This window comes from Piliocolobus tephrosceles, chromosome 13, assembly GCF_002776525.5.
Source record: "Piliocolobus tephrosceles isolate RC106 chromosome 13, ASM277652v3, whole genome shotgun sequence".
NCBI classification, from domain to species: Eukaryota; Metazoa; Chordata; class Mammalia; order Primates; family Cercopithecidae; genus Piliocolobus; species Piliocolobus tephrosceles.
The window spans coordinates 99768406-99792924 of NC_045446.1; the positions used below are offsets into that span (position 1 = coordinate 99768406).

At 40.0% G+C, this 24519-nt stretch overlaps 1 long non-coding RNA gene and 1 pseudogene across 1 annotated transcript in view; one reads left to right on the top strand and one right to left on the bottom strand.

The window, feature by feature from the left end:
• LOC111539988 overlaps positions 1-24519 on the bottom strand; it is a 131596-nt gene that overhangs the window by 92080 nt on the left and 14997 nt on the right. The gene's annotated exons all lie outside the window — the stretch shown is intronic.
• Positions 456-1091, top strand: LOC111539987 (annotated as a pseudogene).

A 24519-nucleotide genomic window follows, 5' to 3' on the forward strand; every position in this document is an offset into this window, starting at 1 on the left:
AGCAAGACTCAGTATCAAAAAGAAAAAGAAAAAGAAAAGAAAAAATATAATCTAACTTGACATAATGCAAGACATACCAGTCATGAATTTTATTAACTCCAAAACATAAAATAAAATAGAAAAAACAAAGTTATTAAAAAATAGAAGAAAGAGAAGTCCTAGCCAATGTGATAAAGCAAGAACATAAGATCAAATGCGTAAGTATTGGAAAGCAATTAGCAAAACTATTGTTATTTATAGACAGTATGATTATAAAAATCCTATTGAATCTACCCAAACAAACACTAGATTTAAAAAGTGAAATTACACCTCTTGGAGCATATAAAAAGTATAATTTTTGTCCTATTTGCCACCAGCAAACAACCGGAAAATAACGCTTTTTAAAAATACCATTAAAAAGTATCAAATCCCTAAAAAGGCATCCAGTAAAAAATATGTAAGATTTTAGGGCGGTCATGGACAACCAGGAGGAGATGTACCGGCTCTGGAAAATCCGTAAGACCATCATGCAGCTGTGCCATGACCGTGGCTACCTAGTGACCTAGGACGAGCGTGACCTCACACTGAAGGAGTTCAAAGCCCAGTTTGGGGACAAGCCAAGTGAGGGGCAGCAGTGGCGCAAGGACCTTACCGCACTGGTGGCCCACAATGATGACCTCACCGACCAGATGTTTGTGTTCTTTCCAGAGGAGCCCAAGGTGGGCATCAAGACCGTCAACGTGTCCTGCCGGCGCCTGCAGCAGGAGAGCCTCACACGGGCCCTCATCGTGGCGCAGCAGGGCATGAGGCCCTCCGCCAAGCAGTCCCTGGTCGGCATGGCTCTCAAGTACATCCTAGAGCAGTTTGTGCAGCAGAAGTTGCTCATCAACATCACAGAACACGAGCTAGTAGTCCCTGAGTACGTCGTCCCGACCAAGGAGTGGGTGACAGAGCTGTTGGCCCGATATAAGCTCCGAGAGAACCAGCTGCCCAGGATCCAGGCGGGGGACGCCGCGGAGCGCTATTTTGGGATAAAGGATGGGCAGGTGGTGAAGATCGCCCAACCCAGCTAGATGGTGGGCAGGTACCTCACCTACGGGTTGGTGCAGTAACCACCTCCCTGACAGCTCTAGAGGCAGACACATGGACAGTGACCCCCGTTGCCTGCAGGACGGACGCCCTGCCCTGCTGGAGTCTGGCCCCCCAGCTCTCTCCCGGCTGCTGCAGCTCTGGACTCCCCAAGGCAGGTGGCCTCCACTCAAGTGCTCCTGTCCTGGGGTGAGGCTTCCCATGGCCTGGCCCGCCCCATTCACCTGTGTATTTTTGCGAGATGCGGCCTCAGGAGGGAGGAGACCCCCACAGGGAGGCCACCTGGGGGCAGCTGGTACCCCGGGTCCTTGCCCAGACTGCGCTGGGTTCACCCTGTTGGGGGTTTGGGGTCCATGTCTCCCACCAGCCACTGCTTCCTCCCGGGCTCTCAGCCTCCCACCCCTCCTCTTTCCTCTCTCAGTGGCCCTAATGCATGGTGGCCCCACACAGCCATCGCTCCATACTCCATTCACAACCGTGCACGTTCTCAAGCCACCACGGTGCGAGATTCCAACTCAGCAGAGTTTTCAGTTGTTGTAGAAGGTTGGGTGTTTTCAAACATTAAAGACATTTTGAGTAAATAAACTTGCCTGATATAAACTCCAAATATATATATATATATAAGATTGTATCCAGGCACAGTGGTGCATACCTCAAATCCCAACCTCCTAGAGGACCGCTTGAGCACAGGAGTTTGAGGTCAGTCTAGACAACACAGTGAGTCTCTCTCTCTCTCTCTTTCTCCCCTTCCCTCTCCTCCCTCCCTATCTCTACTGCTCTCTCTCTAACTGATTTCCAACTGAAAGCTGCAAAACATTGCTAAAGGAAATTAATGAAGAACAAATAAATGTTTATGGACAATTCTTTGAAAGCTGAATATTAAGATGTCCATTATTTCAAAATTGATATATGAATTCAATACGATCCCTATTAAAATTACTGTCAATTTTTTGTAAAAATTGACAAGATGAGTCTAAAATTTATATAGAAATGCAAAGGAACTAGAAACAACTTTGAGAAATTACTTCTGAGTTTTAAGATTTACTAAAAAGCTGCAATAGGCAGGGTACTGTGGCTCATGCCTATAATCCCAGCACTTTGGGAGACCCAGGTGGGTGGATCACTTGGGGTCAGGAGTTCAAGACCAGTCAGGCCAACATGGTAAAAATCCATCTCTACCAAAAATACAAAAAAAAAAATAGCTGGATATGGTGGCATACACCTGTAAAACCAGCTACTCTGGAGGCTGAGGCAGGAGAATCGCTTGAACCCAGGAGGTGGAGGTTGCAGTGAGCCCAGATAGCACCACTGCTCTTCAGCCTGGGGGATATAGTGAAATTCCATCTCAAAAAAACAAAAAAAAAAAAAAAAACTATAATAATTGAGTTTGGTATAGGCATAAGCATAGGTAAATAAATCAGTAGAACAGAAAAGAGAGTTCAATAATAGATATGCTGAATTGATTTTTGAACTAGGCACCAAGTAAATTCAATGGGTCATTTGGGGTTTTTTTTTCAATGGGTCATTTTTTTTTTTTTAAACAAATGCTTCTGGAACAGTAGAATATTTATACAGGAAAACAAAAATGAACCTTGATCTCATTTCACTCAATATACAAAAATTAATTTAAGATGGATCATAAACCTAACCATAAAAACCAGGACTATAAAGTTTCTAGAAGAAAACATATAAAAATATCTTTGTGACCTTAGGAGTCCGCCAACATTTCTTAAATAGGACATAAAATGCATTAATAAAACATTAACAGACTGGATTTTATCAAAATTTTAAATTTTCACTCTTTAGAAGACATCATTTACAATATAAACAGGCAAATCACATATAGGAAAAAAATATATTCACCATATATGTATGACAAAGAATATATTTGTATTCAGAACATAAAAATATCTCCTAAAAATCAATAACAGAAAGACAACCAATTTTAGAAATGGGCAAAAGATTTAAACAGTTACTTCATGAAAGAAGATACATAAATGGTCAATAAGCTCACAAAAAGTTGTTTAATGACATCAGGGAAATGCTAATTAAAACTACGATGAGACAGTATTTCATTCACACTAAAATTGCTTAATCAAAGGCTGACTAAACCAAATACTGACGAGGATGAGGAGAAACTAGAACTCACATACACTGTTGGTGAACGTATAACATGGTACAACCTCATTGGAAAACTCTCTGGCAGTTATGTATAAAGGTAAACACATATTTACATATGAACCAGTAATTCCACTCCTACATATTTAGCAAAGAGAAGTGAAACATATGTTCACAAAAAAAGAAAAACTTATGTAAGAATACTTATGAAAACTGGCCAGGCACAGTGGCTCATGCCTGTGATCCCAACATTTTGGGAGGCCAAGGCAGGCAGATCACTTCAGGTCAGAAGTTTTAGACCAGCCTGGCCAACATGGTGAAACCCATCTCAAATAAAAATACAAAAACCAGCCAGGCATGGTGGTGCTCACCTATAGTCCTAGCTACCTGGGAGGCTGAGACAGGAGAATTGCTTGAACCTGGGAGGCAGAGGTTGCTGTGAGCCAAGATCACACACTGTGCTGCAGCCTGGCTGACAGAGTGAGACTCTGTCTCAAAAAAAAAAAAAAAGAAAAAAGAAAAAAAAGAATACTTATGAAAACTTTATTTATGATAGGCAAATACTAGAAACAATCTCAAACGTCAATCAATGGGAAAATGTATAAACAAATTGTAGTATATTTACACAATGGAATATTACTCAGAAATGAAAAGGAACAAGTGCTGATACACACAACATGTGTGAATCTTGCAGATAGCATGCTGACTGAAAAAGAAAAACAGACACAACAAATATATACTGTGTGATTCCATTTAAATGAAATCCAAAGACAGGGAAAATTAATTAATGGGGATGGAAATCAAAAAGTGGTTGCCCCTGGAAAGAGGAGGAATTGATTGGAAAGGGGTATGGGAGAATTTATTTTATTTTATTTTATTTTATTTTATTTATTTTGACAGGGTCTGTCTCTTGCCTAGCCCAGGTTGGAGTGCAGTGGCACAATCACAGCTCACTGTAGCCTCAACCTGGAGTATGAAAGAATTTTCTAAGGTCGTGTTAATATTCTGTATCTTATTTTGGGGGTGGTAAATTGAGTCAATCCAATTGTCAAAACTCAATAAACCAAACATTTGATAAAGGATTAATATCCAAAATATATAAAGAACTCAATTAAATAGCAAGAAAACAAATAATCCGATTTAAAAATGGGCATCAAGTTCAACAGAACTGAAAGGGAAAAAAAAAAAAAACACAATAATCTGAATAGACATTTCTCAAAAGAAGACATACAAATGGCCAAAAGGCATATGAGAAAATGCTCAGCATCACTAATCATCAGGGAAATACAGATTAAACCCACATTGGGGCCAGTTGTGGTGTATCGGGGGAACCACCCCCAATATTTCAATGTAGGTTCTTTTCTATTTTCCTAAGCGTCAGCCAGTCTGAGAAATAAAGGAAAAGAGTACAAAAGAGAGAAATTTTAAAGCTGGGTGTCTGGGGGAGACATCACATGTTGGCAGGTTCTGTGATGCCCCCTGAGCCATAAAACCAGGAAGTTTTTATTAGTGATTTTCAAAGGGGAGGGAGTGTACGAATAGGGTGTGGGTCACAGACATCACATGCTTCACAAGGTAATAAAATATCACAAGGCAAATGGGGGCAGAGGAGATCACAGGACTGGGGTAAAATTAAAATTGCTAATGAAGTTTTGGGCACACATGGTCATTGATAACATCTTATCAGGAGACAGGGTTTGAGAGCAGACAACTGGTCTGACTAAAATTTACTAAGAGGGAATTTCCTCCTCCTAATAGGCCTGGGAATGCTACAGGAGATAGGGGCTTATTTCAGCCCTTATCTGCAACAGACATTCCTAGAGCGGCCATTTTAGAGACCTCTCCCTAGGAACTCATTCTCTTTCTCAGGGCTGTTCCTTGCTGAGAAAAAGAATTCAGTGATGATTTTCCTCTTTGCTTTTGTAAGAGGAGAAATGTGGCTCTGTTACACCCGGCTCTCATGCAGTCAGATCTGATGGTTATCTCCCTTGTTCCCTGAACATTGCTGTTATCCTGTTCTTTTTTCAAGGTGCCCAGGTTTCATACTGTTTGAACGCACATGCTTTACCAACAATTTGTGCAGTTAACGCAATCATCACAGCGTCCTGAGGTGACATACATCCTCAGCTTACAAAGATGATGGGATTAAGAGATTAAAGACAGGCATAGGAAATCACAACAGTATTGATTGGGGAAGTGATAAATGTCCATGAAATCTTCACAATTTATGTTCAGAGACTGCAGTAAAGACAGGCGTTAGAAATTATAAAAGTATTAACTTGGGGAACTAATAAATGTCCATGAAATCTTCACAATTTATGTTCTTTTGCCATGGCTTCAGTCAGTCCCTCTGTTCGAGGTCCCTGACTTCCCGCAACAGTGGTGTCTCATGCCCATAATCCCAGCACTTTGGGAGGCCAAGGCAGGAGGATTGTTTGAGCCCAAGAGTTCGAGACCAGCCTGGGCAACATGGCAAAACCCCATCTCTACCAAAATATACAGAAGATTAGCTGGGCATGGTGGTATACACCTAGTCCGAGCTACTTGGGAAGCTGAGGTGGGAGGATCACCTGAACCCAGGAAGTCAAGGCTGCAGTGAATCATGATTGCACCATTGCACTCCAACTTTGGCAACAAAGCAAGATGCTATCTTGAAAAAAGTAAAATAAAATAAAAATACTTTGAAACTATATTACATCAGTGTGATATGGATGTAGAAATATATAAATAAATAAAAGAATTTAAAAATCCAGAAACAGGCCCATACATAAATAAGAATTTAGTTTACTCAGTAAAGGTAGCATTTATAATCAGTTAGGAAGAAAGGTCTTATTTAACAAATAGTATGAGCATAAATATCTACTTGAAAAAATAAAACCAGACCTTTACTTCACATTTATACAAAAAATAATAGCAAATGTGCTAAAGAGCTAAAAGTGAAAAACAAATTTAAAAATCAGAATAAAATACAAAAAAAGTACAACCTTAATGTAAAGCCCATTTTAAATTATGAAATTCCAGATTTCAAAATTGAAGATTGATTGATTTAATTAAATAAAAATAAAAACTTGATGATTAAATATACTGTAAATTTAAAAGACAATACTGGTACAAAATATTAAAACAAAACAAATAATTAATAGTCAATCTATATACAAATCAAAAGTTATAAAAAGGCAACTGACAGGAGACATATAACTGGACAAAAAAGCCTATCAAAAGTTGTCTGACTTCACTGATAATCAAGGGGGAAAAAGTGTCTTGATATTATATTTCTCCAACCAGGTTAATAAGAGTTTAAAGGTTTATAATACCTAAAATAAGCAAAGATATAGGAAAATAAGCACTGTAAATTAATAAATGGGTAAACTCTTTGTGAAAGGGAATTTGATAGTACTTAAAATTTCAAATCCGTATACCTCTGGCCCAGGTATGCCATTTCTAGGAATCTGTTTTATAGAAATTTTGTCTACATGCACAAATAAATATGTATTAGAATCTTCATTATAGTATCAGCTAAAGCCTTTAAAAATAGAACAATATAATAGGGGAATTAATAAGCAAGTGGTTAAATAAACCATGAAACAATCATATGGAAAGTCATGGAACTATTACCAGAAGAAAACGGACCAAATTTTCTGACATAACAAAAATTTTACATTCATAGTATAATTTGAAAAACAATGCATACACAATAAGCTTACTTACACATTTGGAGTATATATGGATATTGTGTAAGTGTTCAGAACAAAGACATTTCACAGAGGTTACCTCTGGGAAGGGTAGGGGGAGTAAGCAAAATTTAAGATACCATTTAACACGTTGTTCCATGTATTTTCTATTGTTTGAACTTTAGCTTGTACCTCTTTTATCTGATTGGACTATGTGGAATTACTGCTGTAAAACAAAAAATATCTGAGACAAGTCTTAATCAAGTTAGAAGTTCATTTTGTCAAGGTTAAGGACATGCTTATCACATAGCCTTGGGAGGTCCTGATGACATGTGCCCAAGGATGTTGGGCTACAACTTGGTTTAATACATTTAGGGAGACATAAGACATCAATCAATACATGTAAGATGCACATTGATTTGGTCCAGAAAGACAGTACAACTGGACACGAGGACATTCAGATCACAGGCGGATTCAAAGATTTTCTGATTGGCAATTGGTTGAATTATTATCTAAAGACCTGGAATCAATAGAAAGGAATGTCTGGGTTATGATAAGGGATTGTGGAGCCAAGATTTTATCATTTAGATGAAGCCTCTGGGTAGCAGGTTTAAGAGAAAATAGATTGCAAATGTTTCTTATCAGACTTAAAGAGTCTGTTCTATCAGTCTTGAGATCTCTGTGTTGATATTAACGCTGATCAGCTGGGTCTGAATTTCAAAAGGGAGGACGGTATAATGAGGCATGTCTGACTCTCCGTTTTCATCACACAGCCTAAACTAGTTTTTTAGGTTAACTTTGGAATGCCCTTGGCCAAGAAGAGAGGGTCCATTCAGATGGTTGGGGGGCTTAGAATTTCATTTTTAGTTTACACTGCTTATTTGATTATTTTAACCTACAAAAACAGCAATTTCATAAGACTCAATAGAGTAAGAACTTTACGTGTACTGTCTTTGTAATTTAAATAAATAAGAAAAAAGAATCTATACACTGCCTTGGGATGGAGTTAAAACGAGCAGCACTATCAGGACTCTAAGGGTTTATGAGAGGCTGTCCAAAAGGAGGGAAGCACACAGTCATTTCTCATCTAAAACAGCTGCCCATCCACCATGTCGTCCTTTCTGCTTTCTGTTGTTGGGGAATTGTATAATCCTCTCAGCATAGAAAGACAGAGCCGCCTGCCTTCTCCTAAACCCTCAGACCTTGGCTATTGACTGTGGCAGAGGTCTTATAGCTCTTTGTACACATCATGACATTTTTGTATGCTAGAAATACAAATTTCACATTTTACAAGACCAATGAGAAATGTGATTGTTGCTATTTCTACACCTCCTTTAGTAATTTTCTAAAAGTAATCCTGAATTCTAACAAATTACAGTAAAAACAATGACCCAGTCATCTTTTTTCTTTTTTTTTTTTTTGCCATTACCAAAACCCCATTAGCAATCCTATTTAAATAGACTGAGCCTTTTCCTATAACCACTGCAAATGATTTTAAATCAATCCACATCTTTTCCCTAGTTGAATATACAGTTTTTAAAAACTTCATTTTTTTTAAATAAGCTATGCTTTCTTATGACCTTTGCACTGACTTACTGAGAATATTAGTGCAATAGTCTTAGTTTGAAAACAAAAAACAAAAAAACTCTTCCAATCTATTGAAAGGTGGCAAGTATAATAATTCACTTTTTAAAATTTCAACAAAGTAAATTTGAACAAGGTCTGTAGGTTAGGAAATAGTATTAGATTGATGTTAGTTTCCTGATTTTGACAATTTCACTGTGTACGAGTGTGTTCTTGTTTTTAGGAAATACAAACTGAAATATTTAGAAGTAAAGGGTCATTATATGGCAACTTTCAAACATTAGAAAAATGATTTGCATACATATATAGAAAGAGAATTATGAAAGGAGTGATAAAGCAAGTATAGTAATACATTAATATCTGGTAAATGTGGGTGACAGGTCAACAGAAATTGTTATACTGCTTTGCAACTTTAAGTCTGAAATTATTTAGAATGAAAATTAAAAAAAAAAATTCCCCCAGCTACTCAGAAGGCCAAGGTAGAGGATCACTTGAGGCCACAGTTTGAGACAGCCTGGACAATATAGCAAGACCCCATCTCTACAAAAACAAACTTTTAAAAAATTAAGCAGGTGTGGTGCTGTGCATCACTATTCCCAGCTACTCAGAAGGATGAAGTGGGAGAATCACTTGAGACTAGGAATTCAAGGCTGCAGTGACCCACCATCATGTCACTGTACTCCAGCCTAGGCAACAGAGCAAGACCCTGTCTCCAGAAAAATATATATTTTTCCCCTAAAATGATGCTTAAATTCAATAACAATAACAAATGCTACCGCCCCTAAGTGCCCCTATAGCAAGTAACAGGCCAGGACTTCACAAGGACCCTTTCTAATTCCAGTTCCTCTGAAGTGATATGATGTCCCCGTGCTACTGAGTATGTGAAGGCCTCGGCCAGGAGTTCAGCAGTGCTCCCCTGTGCCTACATCCAGCCCCATCTATTGGCTTCAGGGAATATTTTAAGTCTTCACCTTCTCTTCAAGCCTCCTTCCTCCCTCATGCCCCCAACACCCTTATTCCCTCAGCACATTAATTCATGCCTTTGTTCATTATTTAATTATTTCCTTTCTCTTCTATATATTCTGAATCTCTTCCTCTCAACTGACTTGCTTCAGGCCATACACATGGTGAAGGCACTCACATCCTTTTTTTCTTTCTTTTTTTTTTTTTTTGAGACAGAGTCTCACTCTTGCTGCCTAGGCTGGAATGCAGTGGCGCCATCACTGCAACCTCCCCATCCCGGGTTCAGGAGATTCTCCTGCCTCAGCCTCCTGAGTAGCTGGGATTACAGGCACCTGCCACCACGCTCGGCTAATTTTTTGTATTTTTAGTAGAGACCGGGTTTCTCCACGTTGGTCAGGCTGGTCTTGAACACCTGACTTCAGGTGATCTGTCCACCTCAGCCTCCCAGAGTGCTGGGATTACAGGCATGAGCCACCATGCTCTGCCCACATCCTATTTTAAAAGTCCCTCTTAACTCTATTCCACCCTCTTGTCTTCTTTTCATAAGCAGGTTTTTGAAAAAAAAAATAATAATAACCTATAGCTCCAGCTCATTTCCCATTCAAACCAGTAGAGAGAAAGGATCTATGTCTATATATTTTTTTGTCCATTTTTTGTATAAGCTTCCAGTGAGCAGAGAAAAACTGAAATAAGAAACAGATAAGGATTGTATCTATGGGAAAGAAAATACAGACTTTCTCCCTGCTATACAAAAACACACAATGAATAAAATAAATCATTGCTGAATATCTATGTACAAAGCAGTCTGTCCGGTATTAGCTACTGGATTTTTGAGAGAAGTTTCTCATCCATAATATATTTCTGGCCAAAAATATAAATCCCACCACCAGAAACAAAACAAATTTTAAGGACAAAAATTCTTAAAGTAGAATGATGTCAATCAATCTTCCAGTTTTTTAGCTCAGATAAGATGCTGGCAACAAAGAATTAGGAATAAAAACTGCTGCCAGGTGAATCCAAGATCTAATTATTTTATCATCAAAGGATAGTCAGGTAACATCTCCAGTTCAAAGAAGGCTTACAACGTGGGACAGTTTGGGGCTTTACTTATTCCTATGGGCTCATAGTGTCCTGTGGATCAGGTAGGACACCCAGCAGAATCACAATTTCCAGTTGAATGAAGCTGTCCCGATTGCCACCTCCGTTCAGGAGGGGATTGTAATTCACTTCCTCACCATTTTCTGGGGCCAAGGTACCAGCCCTGCATCTGAACACTTAGCCACTATGTGAAGACAACTTGGAGTTGCATGAATAGGGGGAACATTCATCATTGTTAAATGAAAGGATAAATGGGCGAATTGTATCTCTAGTGTCCAGCACATAGATGAAATTTTATGAATATTTCTTGAATGAATAAGGAAACTCACAACCCAATAGTCAGAATTCAGGGCAGAATTCCTGGCCCTACAGTTGTAACTCCAACCCTTCCCCACTCTAGACTCACATTCCCCTTCTTCCCCAGGCTCACCCCATCTTTTCGAAATATTTGAGGACTTGGCTGAAGGTGAAGACCACAAATTCATGTAGGATCGTTTCAGAGCCAAAAACAGGTAAAAGCAAAGAACTTGGATTGCCAACTCAGAGGTGTTGGGGGGATGACTGGCTCAGTGCCATGAAATGGTGCTGAGCAGTTTCTCTTAGTTTTCAGGTTCTCTTGTGATTCATCCAACAAGTCATTATTGAAAAATTATTGTGAGTCAAACAGTATCCTAGTCATTGGGTATAGAGCAATAAACATGCCAGCAAAGGTTCCTAAATTTAGGGGTTTCCATGTTCTTTCATTCAGATGACAAGTATTAACTGAAAAGCCAGGCCCTTTACTGAGCACTGGGTGTACATTCCCGCCTCCATGAAATTTACATCCTAGTGGAGGAAAACCAGAAAATGATTAAATAAATAAATAACATATATAATATATTGGAAGGTGATCAATCTTGGAGGGGATAAGAGGGGACTGAAGCAAGGAAAGGGGATAGGGAGTACAGATAGGGGAAGCAACTTTAAATAGTGTGGTCAAGGTAGACCTCACTGAGAAAGTGGTATTGAAGCAAAGTTCTGTAGGAAGGTAAGGGAGTAGGAAAATAGGAAAGAGCATTCCAGACAGAAGAAAGCAAATGTAATATCCCTGAGTTGGGAACACCCCTGGCATGTTCAAGAAGCAGCAAGGAGTCCAGTCTGGCTGAAGCAGAGCAAATGAGGAAGAGAGGAAATCATGTTGGGCCTTCTTGGTCATTGCTAAGACTTTGCCCTTTCCTCTAACTGAGATAGGAAGGCAACAGATGATTGCTAACAGAAGAATAACGTGATGTGATCTGGTTTATAACAGAACCACTCTGGCTGCTGGGAAAACAAACAAACAACAACAACAAACAAAACAGAGTATAGAATGGCAGAAAAGTGGTATGGTTGGTGTGGGGGTATTACAGATTGGATAAATGTCATCATGCTTGTATACTGATGGTTATGCTTGAGTGGCAAGGGAAAAATTGATGCTACAAGAAAAACAAAGGATGATTGTTGGAGACATGTTCTTGAGTAGGCGAGAGGGGAATGGCTGTAGTATCCAAGCGGTGGAGGGAAGAACTCAATGTTAACCAATAGTCCTGGAGGAAGGCAGAATTTATGGGAACAGATGAACATAAGTGGGTAAATGTGATGGTGGGAGCTTGTGCTGTTTCTTCCACATTTGCCTCAATATTGCAGTGAAGTAGGAAGCAAGACCATCAGTGGGAAGTGAAGACAGAGCAGTAGCTACCACAAATTTGAGGAGAAAACAATCACTCATACATGAATGTATCTTTAAGTAATCTCTTGAAAAATGCATAAAACTATACACGTATTACTAAACTCTTGGCTATAGATTTGGTTCCAGAAAAAAAAAAGACCAGAAAACATTTTTACACATACAGCATATGGAAAGCCATCTGAATACAACAACATGTACAAACGAAGTGATGTGATTTGGCATGTTTCCATGAAGCAATAAAAGCTGTAAGTAATTTCCCTAAATTCTATTGAGATTTGAATCAGGCAAATGGCTCTTTATTATTGGAAGCCATCTGAACCTAGGACATTGCATTAGGAGTGAAATACTAGAGTGTAAAACATGTGTCCAGTTGACATGTGTCAACCAATGTGAAACACTGGTGAAGGGAACATTATTGTAGGGTCTGTCTCACACCCACACTGAATCCAGTCACCAACTGCCTTTCTAACTGATTTATGTGTTCCCAAACGTTGGGCATCTGGAATCCCAGGTTATGTTTAGCCCTCTCTTCTCCAGTAACAGCTCAGCTAATAGTTCTACTACAGGAAAACATGCTTAGACTACACTCATTTCCACTACAAGATTTTACCAACTGAGTAAGACAACTTGAGGGTATAATATATAAAGAGTTAAGATGCCAGCCTGGCCAACATGGTGAAATCCTGTCTCTACTACAAATATAAAAATTAGCTGGATGTGGTGGCACACACCTGTAGTCTCAGCTACTCAGGAGGCTGAGGCAGGAGAATCACTTGAACCCGGAAGGCAGAAGTTGCAGTGAGCCAAGATCACACCACTGCACTCCAGCCTGGGTGACAGAGCAAGACTCTGCCTCAAAAAAAAAAAAAAAAAAAAAGAGTTAAGGTGAATTAAAATCCAAAACATGTCATTCTATTCACTGTTTTTCAAACTTGCAATATTTTAAAGCATTACACCTTTCCTTGGTGTCTTGGAAGCCTATCCTCCAGTCCAAGCTTTGATGATAATGTCCAGCATCCTGTGGATGGTTGTTGGTGTGTCATTCCAGGCTTTGGAGAGCTAGTAACAAGGATAAGTAGACATTGCAGACCCACACACACAGACCACTTAACCAAACAGGGCATGGGGGGAAGCCAGCAGTGCAAGGGGCAGGAAGAGGCCACAGTTCTTGTTCTCAATCTTCAGCTCTCTGTGGACTTACCCTTGGCCTCATCTTGGAAGCCTGGGAGGTTTGTCCCCAGATGGAGATGCTAAGCTTTAGAATATTTATCTGTTACCCATTTTTACCTTCCCTTTTAACTCAGGGAATTTTCACTTTTTTAATATTTTGAGAAAATAAGTGGCTTAATTGCATTATTTTTATTATGTTGTTTTATATATATATAGTTAAATATCTTATTTAGGTATGATGGTTTTATTTTATCTTAATGACGTTTAACCTATCTTGTCCTTCCTATTTGTAACATTTTACCATGTTTAGTCATATTTAAAAGCCTGTATTTTTTATTTAATTTTGCAGTGACTTTTAATTCTCTTAACTACTTTCTGTAACAGCTATATTTATTTGTTTTGTCTTTTCTCCCTTACCTAGTTGTAGTATTGCTTCTGCTTTGTTAGCATTGCCTAGTAGCTCCCCTATTTCTCCCAGTTTTAACAGCCACTCCCCATTCCCCTCCACACTCTCAAACTCCCAGCTAAACCCCTCAAGCCAGACAATTCATGAGATTTAACATCCACAATTCCTTCCTTGGACAATATATTTCCTATTTTAGCTGCACATGCTCGCCCACAGGCAATGGTATTTGTGTCTCACACTGTGCTTGGTAGCGTCCTTCTGCTAGAAGTTCTGTGCTCTAGAATCCATGGTCTCTCCTGTATAAAATCAATGCATGGGAACAAGATCTCTGGAGAATCACCGTACAACAGGAGGAGGAGGGTGACACGAGGTTTCTTTCACATTGTCCTCAAGCTTATTCTAGCAGGGGAGATCCCAACGTAACATCTCTCCAAAAAAGGATCTACCTTAAAGACCCCACAAAACCTGAAGCTTTTTTGTTTTTGTTTTTGAGACAGAGTCTTGCTTGTTGCCCAGGTTGGAGTGCAGTGACACAATCTTGGCTCGCTGCAGCCTCCACCTCCTGGGTTCAAGCAATTCTTGTGTCTCAGCCACCCAAGTAGCTGGGACTACGGGCACTCACCACCATGCCTGGCTAATTTTTGTTTTTTTAGTAGAGACGGGGTTTCACCATGTTGGCCAGGCTGGTCTCGATCTCCTGGCCTCAGGCGATCTACCCGCCTTGGCCTTCCAAAGTGCTGGGATTACAGGTGTAATCTGGCATGCCTGGCCAAAACCTGAAGGTTTTTAAAAAACATAAACTCCCTCAACTTGCCTATAACTAATATGATTAATCTGTGTCCCAAGTTTGCAATAAAAAATTCTGTTCTTAAGTAGGTAACCCACACACCTTACTGAGTTTCAAGTTTGAAGAAGTGAGCTATGCCAGGAATTATCCCTAATAAGAGTGTGGGTTTGGTTTGGTTTTAGTTTGGTTTTTTTTTTTTCAGATAGATAGATGATTGATAAATAAAAAAATATATAATATATAGACTATTGATACATAGATGACTGATAGACAGCAGGTAAATAGACAGATGATCAATAGATAGATGGTCTTTTGATTACATTCAGCTGTACTTTTGCTAGATCCTTTGAAGACCAGAATCTTATTAAGCAGCTGGAGTGTGCTGTGAACCTCAAACCCTCACAAGAATGTATAAGTTGCTTCAATCCAACTAAAAAGATCACTCTTTCACAAAGGAGGCCACTCGGTTTGGAGAAGGGGCTAAGGCCAGACACCTGCACTCCTCTGCTTCTTTCCCTCAAAGGAAGCAGGATGCCATTTTGGTTAAAGTTGAGTTTCTAAAAACAACCTGATAAATGATCAGGGCCTAGCCCATGTCCATGATTCCTCTAAACTAAGAGAAATTTCACAAGTTAATTTTTCTACTTCCATTTCCTGAAGAATGTGTTTAAATAAGAATCAGTCTCCCTCAGCCAAGCATGGGGGCTCACACCTGTGATCCCAGCACTTTGAGAGGCTGAGTCGGGTGGATCGCTTGAGCCCAGGAGGTGGACACCAGCCTGGTCAACACGGCGAGACCTCAGTTCTACAAAAAAATTGAAAATTAGCTCAGTGTGGTAATGTGTGCCTACAGTCCCAGCTACTTGGGAGGCTGAGGTGGGAGGATCAATTGAGCCCCGGAGGTTGAGGCTGCAGAGTTGTGATGGTACCACTGCACTCCAGCCTGGATGACAGAGCAAGACCCTGTCTCAAAAAACAAACAAACAAACAAACAAAAAAAAAAAATCTCTCTCTCCTCACCTCCCTGCTTCCTCTTCATCAATTCCTTAACATTATCAATGTTATTTCCTTTCCTGGAAAAATATTTTGGGGCTTAGAGCTCAGCCTGCTTCTTACCAACATGTATTTAATAACCCCAACCTCCTGTACTTCCCTACTGAGTAGCCATGGTTGTGCATGCTTCTGAGTTGGCTGGCTTGAGGGAGCATAGAGACTCCTATGTGCCTGCTGAACTTCTGCTTGTCTTAAAGGCCTGCAAGGTCTTCATCTCGAAGGATTAGGTCATGCCCTGCCTTATGTACCTCAGCACAGATGAACCACAGCTAGCCAGTTCTGATTCCCATCCTCAACCAACAGTGAAAGACAAATTCGGCACTGGGCTTCACGAGGCTTACACTCAGGCCCAGGAGCACCCTCCAGGGAGCATGGCTCCTCACAGGCCCAGGAGGTTCCCAGGAGGTTCCCAGGAGCACTCCATCAAGAAACAGATATGGGGCAGCATCCTACAACCAAATATATTTTTGCATGCTTTAAAATATTATGCTACTGAGAAATCCATATTTAGAAAACAAGCTCTCATTTCCAATCATTGAAACCTTTTTAATTTTCTTAGAGACAACAATGAGAGAAAAGAGCGAATTAGCCTGCCTAATTTACAGCCATGTGGAAGGGACTGTAACTCAGCTCCCAGGATCAGACAGCTGCTGCCACCCCCACAACCACCTCCTGGGAGGTTACTCTAGGGCCTGCAACTGTCACTCCCTTACCTTGCATTGCTGCTTGGGATTGTTTTGCTCTCCTGAGGCTATGTCATCTATGAATCAACAAACAGTAGCTGCAAGATGACAGCCGAGGAAGGAATGCCCAGACGAAATCTTCAGGATGAATGGAAATATATAACTCCTCTGGATTTAATTCTCTGTAAATATGGTTCTTTTCCTCATGCTTATCTAATATCTATGTTGATTTTAATACTTTTTTTTTTTTTGAGACAGAGTCTCGCTCTGTTGCCCAGGCGGGATTGCAGTGGCACGATCTCGACTCACTGCAAGCTCTGCCTCCCAGGTTCATGTCATTCTCCGGCCTCAGCCTCCCAAGTAGCTGGGACTACAGGCACCCGCCACCATGCCTGGTTTATTTATTTTTATTATTATTATTTTTTTTTTGTAGAGACTGGGTTTCACTGTGCTGGCCAGGATGGTCTCGATCTCCTGACCTAATGATCCACCCACCTTGGCCTTCCAAAGTGCTGGGATTGGAGGCATGAGCCACTGCATCCGGCCATCTATGTGGATTTTAAAATAAAATTCATAACACAAGGTCCCCCCACCCTCCAAAACAAAACCTCCCAGGATCATATTGTAACACCTGTTTACGCCCACCTGATTCATATTTGTGACAAGGTGAGCATGATATGCCTCTCCTGCAAGGATGCACACTGATTGTTCAGGTGCTTGGCCTCTGGTAAATGTGGTATTCATCTCTGAAGATTGCAATGTCAAGACTGGAGACAGTCTTGATAGTTTTTCCTGAGACCATGAGATAAGTTGGACCAAAAGGATTGTTTCCACGTGGCATAGGCCACTTTTCTACAGTTATTTCGACCTAAGTGAAAAACCTCCTGTCAAATCTATACATTTCACCAAATATTGCTGAGTGACAGCCTAGCCTCTGGAATGAGGCTACGGTAAACTTCACTTATTTCTGAGTTTTACAGATCAATGTTTTGGACTTTCTAGTAGCTAGCCCTGGCTTACTTATTGCTATTCTTGGGATGAATATTTTAGTCCATGTTGAAAACCACCATTTAAATTCCCTATAATATATAAAGAGTCCTTTCAAACAAGTTGGTTGGATAAATAAAAATAAAAAGTAACAGAAAAAATAAGCAAAAGATATGAATAGATAGCTCAAAGAAAAAGCAAATCTAAATGCCCAAGAACTATGTAAAAGTATGTTCAAATTCATTCATAGTCAGGAAAATTAAAAGTAGAATAACCATGAGGTATTACTTTACACCCATCAAACTGCAGAACCTAAAACAAACTCTAACATTTGCATTTGGGGAGATATAAGGGACAATAGTAAAATATATGGAGGGTGAATTTTGAAATTTATTATACCCTTTATGGAAAGCAATCTGGCAACATCTATGAAAATTAAAATATATATACTTATCAACTTCCCAATCCCACTCCCAGAAATCTACCCTATGTGAGGCAAACATGATAACCACTACACTACGAAAACCTGCAGAAATCTACCCTAAGGAATAAAGTGCCAAAATGTTAGGATACATGTAAGAGACAGGGACTGCAAGCAAAGTGAAAGTCCGTCAGTTGGGCTGAATTAATTGTGGTATGCCTACAGAATACCACACAGTCATTCCAAGGGAGGAACTAGAGCAATAGAAGATCTGGAGGAACTTCAGGAGCCACTGTTGAAGGAGAAAAGCCAGATGCCAGAAAAAGCATCTATAATATAATCTGTTCTCATTTTTAAAAATAATTTTTAAAAATCTTTATGTGATGGATAGATAGAAATAATAGACCTAGGCCCAACGCAGTGGCTCACGTCTGTAATCCCAACACTTTACGAGGCCAAGGCTGGCAGATCACCAGAAGTCAGGAGTTCAAGACAAGCCTGGCCAGCATGGTGAAACCCCATCTCTACTAAAAATACAAACATTAGCCAGATGTGGTGGCAGGTGCCTATAATCCCAGCTACTCGGGAGGCTGAAGCAGGAGAATCACTTGAACCCGGGAGGCATGGGTTGCAGCGAGCCGAGATCACGCCACTGCACGCCAGCCTGGGGGATACAGGAAGACTCTGTCTCCAAAACAAAACAAAGCAAAACAAAAACAGAAATAACAGACCTATATAGAATTATATAAATGTGGATAAAAACATTAAAAAAGGACTCACTAGGCTGGGTGCAGTGGCTCACACCTGTAATCCCAGCACTTTGGGAGGCCAAGTCAGGTGGATCACTTGAGGTCAGGGGTTCGAGACCAACCCAGCCAACACAGTGAAATGCTATCTCTACTAAAAATGCACAAAATTAGCTGGGTGTGATGGTGTGCACCTGTAATCCCAGCTACTTGGGAGGCTGAGGTGGGAGAATCGCTTGAACCCGGGAGGTGGAGGTTGCAGGGAGCCGAGATCATGCCACTGCACTCCAGTCTGGGGGACAGAGTGAGACTCTGTCTCAAAATAAAAACCAAAATAAAATAAAAAAGGACTCACTAGACATTAATATGGGTCATTTGAAGTGGTCAAGGAACTGAAATGGGATATGAAAGTCTGGGATGGGGGGGATGACAGGTCTCCATGATAAAAACAGAATATATGACACGATCCTGTTCATGAAAAATTTATATATAAATTAATATACATGTTTAATATATAAACACATATTTAATGCATAATATATCTTTTAAATAGGTATGTGTATGTATATTTTTATATGTACTCCTAAAAAGATACATGAAAATAATGATCAACAAAAGGTGAATGATGCATATCTCAGGATAGTGGAATTTTAGATGAACTTGACTTTTTTTATTTTTATATGTAGCTTTAATTCTTTAAGATATATTACTTATGTTTTATATACATTTACTTACTATAGGTAAATAAATTTAGATGTACTGAGAAATAGATTTTGTATTATCCAATTTATATTTTATATAAAATAAAGCTATTTAATTCTGAAAACAACAACAACAAAATAAGTAGATCAATGAATGTTGTAAAGGAAAAAAGTCCTCTCTTCGTAACCCTTATGGTAGGGATTCCGAACTTATATTTACAGATAATTGCAGTATTAAAACGAAGAGCTCATTAAATTGAAATGTGGAAAATATCCCTGTTTTTTACTTATTTATTTATTTTAATTTTTTTTTTTCTTGAGACAAGAGTTTCACTCTTGTCGCCCAGGCTGGAGTGCAATGCATGATCTCGGCTCACTCCTACCTCCGCCTCCCAGGTTTAAGAGAGTCTCCTGCCTCAGCCTCCTGAGTAGCTGGGATTAGAGGCACCCGCCACCACATCTGGCTAATTTTGTATTTTCAGTAGAGATGGAGTTTCACCGTGTTGGTCAGAACATGAACTCCTGACCTCAGGTGATCCACCCAACTCAGCCTCCCGAAGTGCTAGGATTATAGACGTGAGCCACCCGAGCCCAGCCTGTTTTTTTGTTTGTTTGTTTTTAATTAAATAGAGATGGGGTCTCACTATGTTGCCCAGGCTGGTCTTGAGCCCCTGGGCTCAAGCAATTCATCTGCCTCAGCCTCCCAAAGTGTTGGGATTACAGGCGTGAGAACCCCTGTGCCTGGCCAGTTCCTGTTTTTGTAAGAATCTTTTTTTCTTTTTAACTGGAAGGGCTGTTCCAATTGCCCTGCCTAGCTCCTACTAGCAGATGTTTACTGCCTCAGCCTAAACCTGGCCACCAGTCTTGTAATTCATATGAACACACTTCATACATGAATAAAGTTTAAGATAATTATCCTTTGTCAGAGACCAGTCTACACAGTCAGCGGTAGGAACTAAATGGTCTCTGACAAAGGATAGTCACCTTATTCCCAAGGGTCCTAATTCAGCACAAGGAAGGGAACAACTGTGTGGGACAGCACAATGTGTGTAGAAGCTACTGTAAGCTGTTACCTGAGAAAGAGGAACATTATACCTCAGCCAGCCATTGCCAGGACGTTGCAGGAGAGGGATCTCTGCCTGGGTAGTGCTTGGAGTCCTCACACACCAAGGCATTTGGTCACATTCAGACAATCACTAGCCTCACTTCAGGACACGTGTGAACCAACCACTGGGCAGAGAAGGAGATGCTCTCATGGCTGGATTTTGGAACCAGACAATGCTTCACTGGAGCAACTCCAGCAGGGAGAGAGTAGTGCGGGCATCTCGTTAAACGGTTTATGACTTGTAATGCCCTGTCATTTCCCTTTCCTTCTGGAGGCAGGAAGTGGCTCTAGGCCAAGCTGCTCGAGCTCAATATAGCATCTGGTTATTTATGTTCACACGAAACCAGGATAGACACAAGTGGTCTCCTGACAAGTCAGATGACAACCGCCAGTGGTATGCGTTCCCATCCTACTTATTTCTAATTTATATGTTCATAATTTGAAATTAGTGTAGCTGACCTGGAGGATGTCCCCTGCCACAGACAGTAAGGAGATAAGTATTCTCCTACAGTATATTCATATGATTTTCTTATGAACCAGGGCATGGAGTCCATAAAAAAATGATTCTTGAGTCTATTGCCAGAGAGTCTCCATATAAGTTATGTTAAAGCTAAAAGTATATATCTTTGATAGTCTGCAAAACTAAACTCCAAAGTTTAATGTAAAGTAACTACTTACTGTAAATTAATTTGATTTGTTATCTCGAAGTACATTTTTCTCTTAATTTGTCCTGGAAAATATCCCAGAAAAGCAACTCCCAAATTCTGAAACCTGTCTCTTCATCAACTCTACCACCTTCTGATTTTTAATGTTTCTTGATTGGACAATTTCAACAGCATTTACGGTCTCTGTGCCTCTGATCTGTCCCCTCCTGGCTACTTCCAGTGAACCCATTCAGCTCACACATATGTGTAAGAATATGCAGCTGTACACCAGGAACACAGAACAGACTATCACAGGGGCTGGCTTTCAGCCCTGGAATTTACTCAGGCCACCTCCTGTGCCCGTGTATTCCAACCTGATACGCTTTGCTCTTGTCTCTTCTGGGTCACTGACTAGTGCTGATGGTTCTCTGTGGATATTCTACCCCAGTTCAACCTCACTATCTCTCCCAGGCACAATCCTCATAGTCACCTAGTTCTAGTATTCTACTCCTAACACTTGGGTCTGGGAGACTGGTCCCATACCAGTCCTTCAGTATCCAGTTCTTGGCCAGGGGAAGACCACTAATCTATCTATCTAATCTGTTCTCTCAATTGAAGCTAGATTCTAATCTAGTTTCGTATCTGATCTAGCCTCTAAACTGAAGCTAGGTTCTTCTTTCTTAAATTAAATGCTTATACTGTCTTTCCCCTGCTTAAACTTTTTGAGTGGTTCCTACGGTCTTCAAGATAAAGTTCAAACTCCCTATTGGCAAATATGGCAGTTCAAGTCCTTCATGATGTTTCTCCAAACACCTTCTCCAGCTGACTCACAACTCCCCCATTACCAGAATGCATGACTTTTGGCTTTACCATTATGATATACTGGCATTTTCTCTGATGTACCATGTTTTTCCTAACTCTGATATTCCCCCTTTCTGGAATGCTCTTTCTTGTATTATTTACCAAGTAAATTCTAACTCAGTCTTCAAAATTAAATATAAATGTTTTCTTCTCCAGAAAACTTTTCTTTTTTCTCTTTTGAGACAGGGTCTTGCTAGTTGCCCAGGCTGGAGTACAGTAGTATGAACATGGCCCACTGCAGCCTTAACCTTCCTGGCTCAAGCAATCCTCCCACCTCAGCTTTCTGTAGCTGGGACCACAGACGTGCACTACTACATGTGGTTAATTTTTAAATTTTTTGTAGAGACAGGGTGTCCCTTCACTCCCAGGTTGGGCTTGAACTCCTAGGCTCAAGTGTTCCTCCCACCTTGGCCTCCCAAAGTGCTGGGATTACAAGTATGAGCCTCGCCTGGCCTTTTCTTGATTTCTCTCAGCAGAACCTACCAGTTCATTCCTGATGGTCCTACAGGGCCTTCTAACCTTGTTGTATATCACTGTAATCATCTGTTGTTAATGTTTGTCTTCTCACTAATCCACAGAATCTAAGGAAAGGATTGTCTTTTGTTAATCTTTAATCCTGAGTTCCTAACATAATATCTTGCCCAGCATAATTGCTGAATGAAAGAAAGTAACAATTGAATGAATGAAAGTTAGAGTAGATCTAAAATACATTCCTGGGAAAATTTTAATGTTACCTTTGGATTAACAACTTTTCAGAGTTGGGCAATATCATTGATTTCTTAATAGTAAAAGAGAAGGCGAAGCATGTATTCTATAGTCTGTGACCAACATTGTGAGAGAGTTCACAATTGTTTCTCTGGGACACATTCTCCAGGAATTCTGAAATAGAAGAGGTTGTGATAGGAAAGAAGGGAAGAAAAAGAAAGAATTTCAGAAAGTCAGAGACTTATGGTTTTGCTAGGTAAAAAACAAAAATGTTTGCTTTAATATCATTTTCAAATATATGAACTACTAGCCAGGTGCAGTGGCTCATGCCTATAACTCTAGTGCTTTGGAAGGCCAGGATGGGAGGATCACTCGAGCCCAGGAGTTCAAGGCTGCAGTGAGCTATATCTGCACCACTGAGCTCCCGCCTGGGTGACAAAGTGAGATCCTGTCTCAAAAAAAAACCCATATATATATATATATATATATAATACATATATAGTATACATATATATGTATACATATATAGTATACACATATATATATGTTACCAGAAAGGAAATCATAACTAACAAATATTTTACAAGTTAGGAGAGAAGGAGTATTTGTGTCTGGTAAATATAAAGCTGTGTAAGTGATACTATGAGGGTACATCATTCTGGCAGGCAGGCAGGACATTGTCCAGGAAGAGATGATGCCATAGAATTGTCATTATTTCATAGAGTTCTATCAAAGTGTTTATAATTTTTTGTGGTCATTGTTTCCTTCTTAATGATGGGAAAAATAATATTTTTTGTGTGTGACATCAGAGAATAGAATCTTGAGATCTGTTTACAACTTATTTAACTGATGTGTGTGCTTTTGATGGTTCTACTTCTTTATTTATTTGTTTTTATTCTGAAAAGTTAGATGGGGAAGAATAGTCCCCCAAACCCCACCTTCCACATCTCATAGATGCTGTACTTATGATTCTCTGATCCATTTCCATGTGGAGGTAGAATAATCATCCAAGATGTACTGAAAGATTTTATATATTAATAATAGGATGACATTCTGACCTCTACTGTTTTTATTTTCAAAGTATGGTTTGATCTCAACCAGCCACAGAGACCACTGATGAATCAGTCCCTGGACAGGGCAGGCAACCTTAACATTACCCACCTCCTACCCAGCTTCTATCAGCCTTCCTGAGAGTGGTGGTATTTAGAAATTCTCTTTTGTGACATGCAATCCCTTGCTTCTTCTACATGCTATATTATAGCCTTGAATCAAATCAAGCTGTCTAATGAGATGTCTATCAACAAAGTCTGCAAGAAATAGTCATAGAAAATTTACTATTTGGTGTGCTATTAAAAAATCACTGGGCTCATTAATGACTACTCCCTACATAAAGTTTCAAATATAACATTTCTTTAAAACAAAAAAAGAGAGAAAAAGAATACAGGACTAGGCAAGTCTTCACTACTCTAAAAGAAATTGTGTATGCTGTCTCTTTGTTAATAAGCGTAAGTCAAAATTGCAGCTCAGAAGCCTGCTGACTTCTCTGGGTTCTCCCAACCCTAGTCACAGTACAAGTTCTGCCTCACAATTATCAGGCAACATGGCCACTCCAGCCTTTACTTGCTGTCTCTTAAGTTCACAATATCCATCTCTTCTTGATTTTCTTCTATTTTTCTTAGGCTTAAGCCTTTAAGTCTTGCTCTTTCATTCATTCATGCAATAAATGTATTAAAATATATTGAGAGACAGCCGGGCGCGGTGGCTCACGCCTGTAATCCCAGCACTTTGGAAGGCCAAGGCAGGTGGATCACGAGGTCAGGAGATCGAGACCATCCTGGCTAACACGGTGAAACCCCGTCTCTACTAAAAATACAAAAGATTAGCCAGGCGTGGTGGCGGGCACCTGTACTCCTAGCTACTTGGGAGGCTGAGGCAGGAGAATGGCGTAAACCCGGGAGGCAGAGCTTGCAGTGAGCCGAGATCGTGCTACTGTACTCCAGCCTGAGCGACAGAGCAAGACTCCATCTCAAAAAAAAAAAA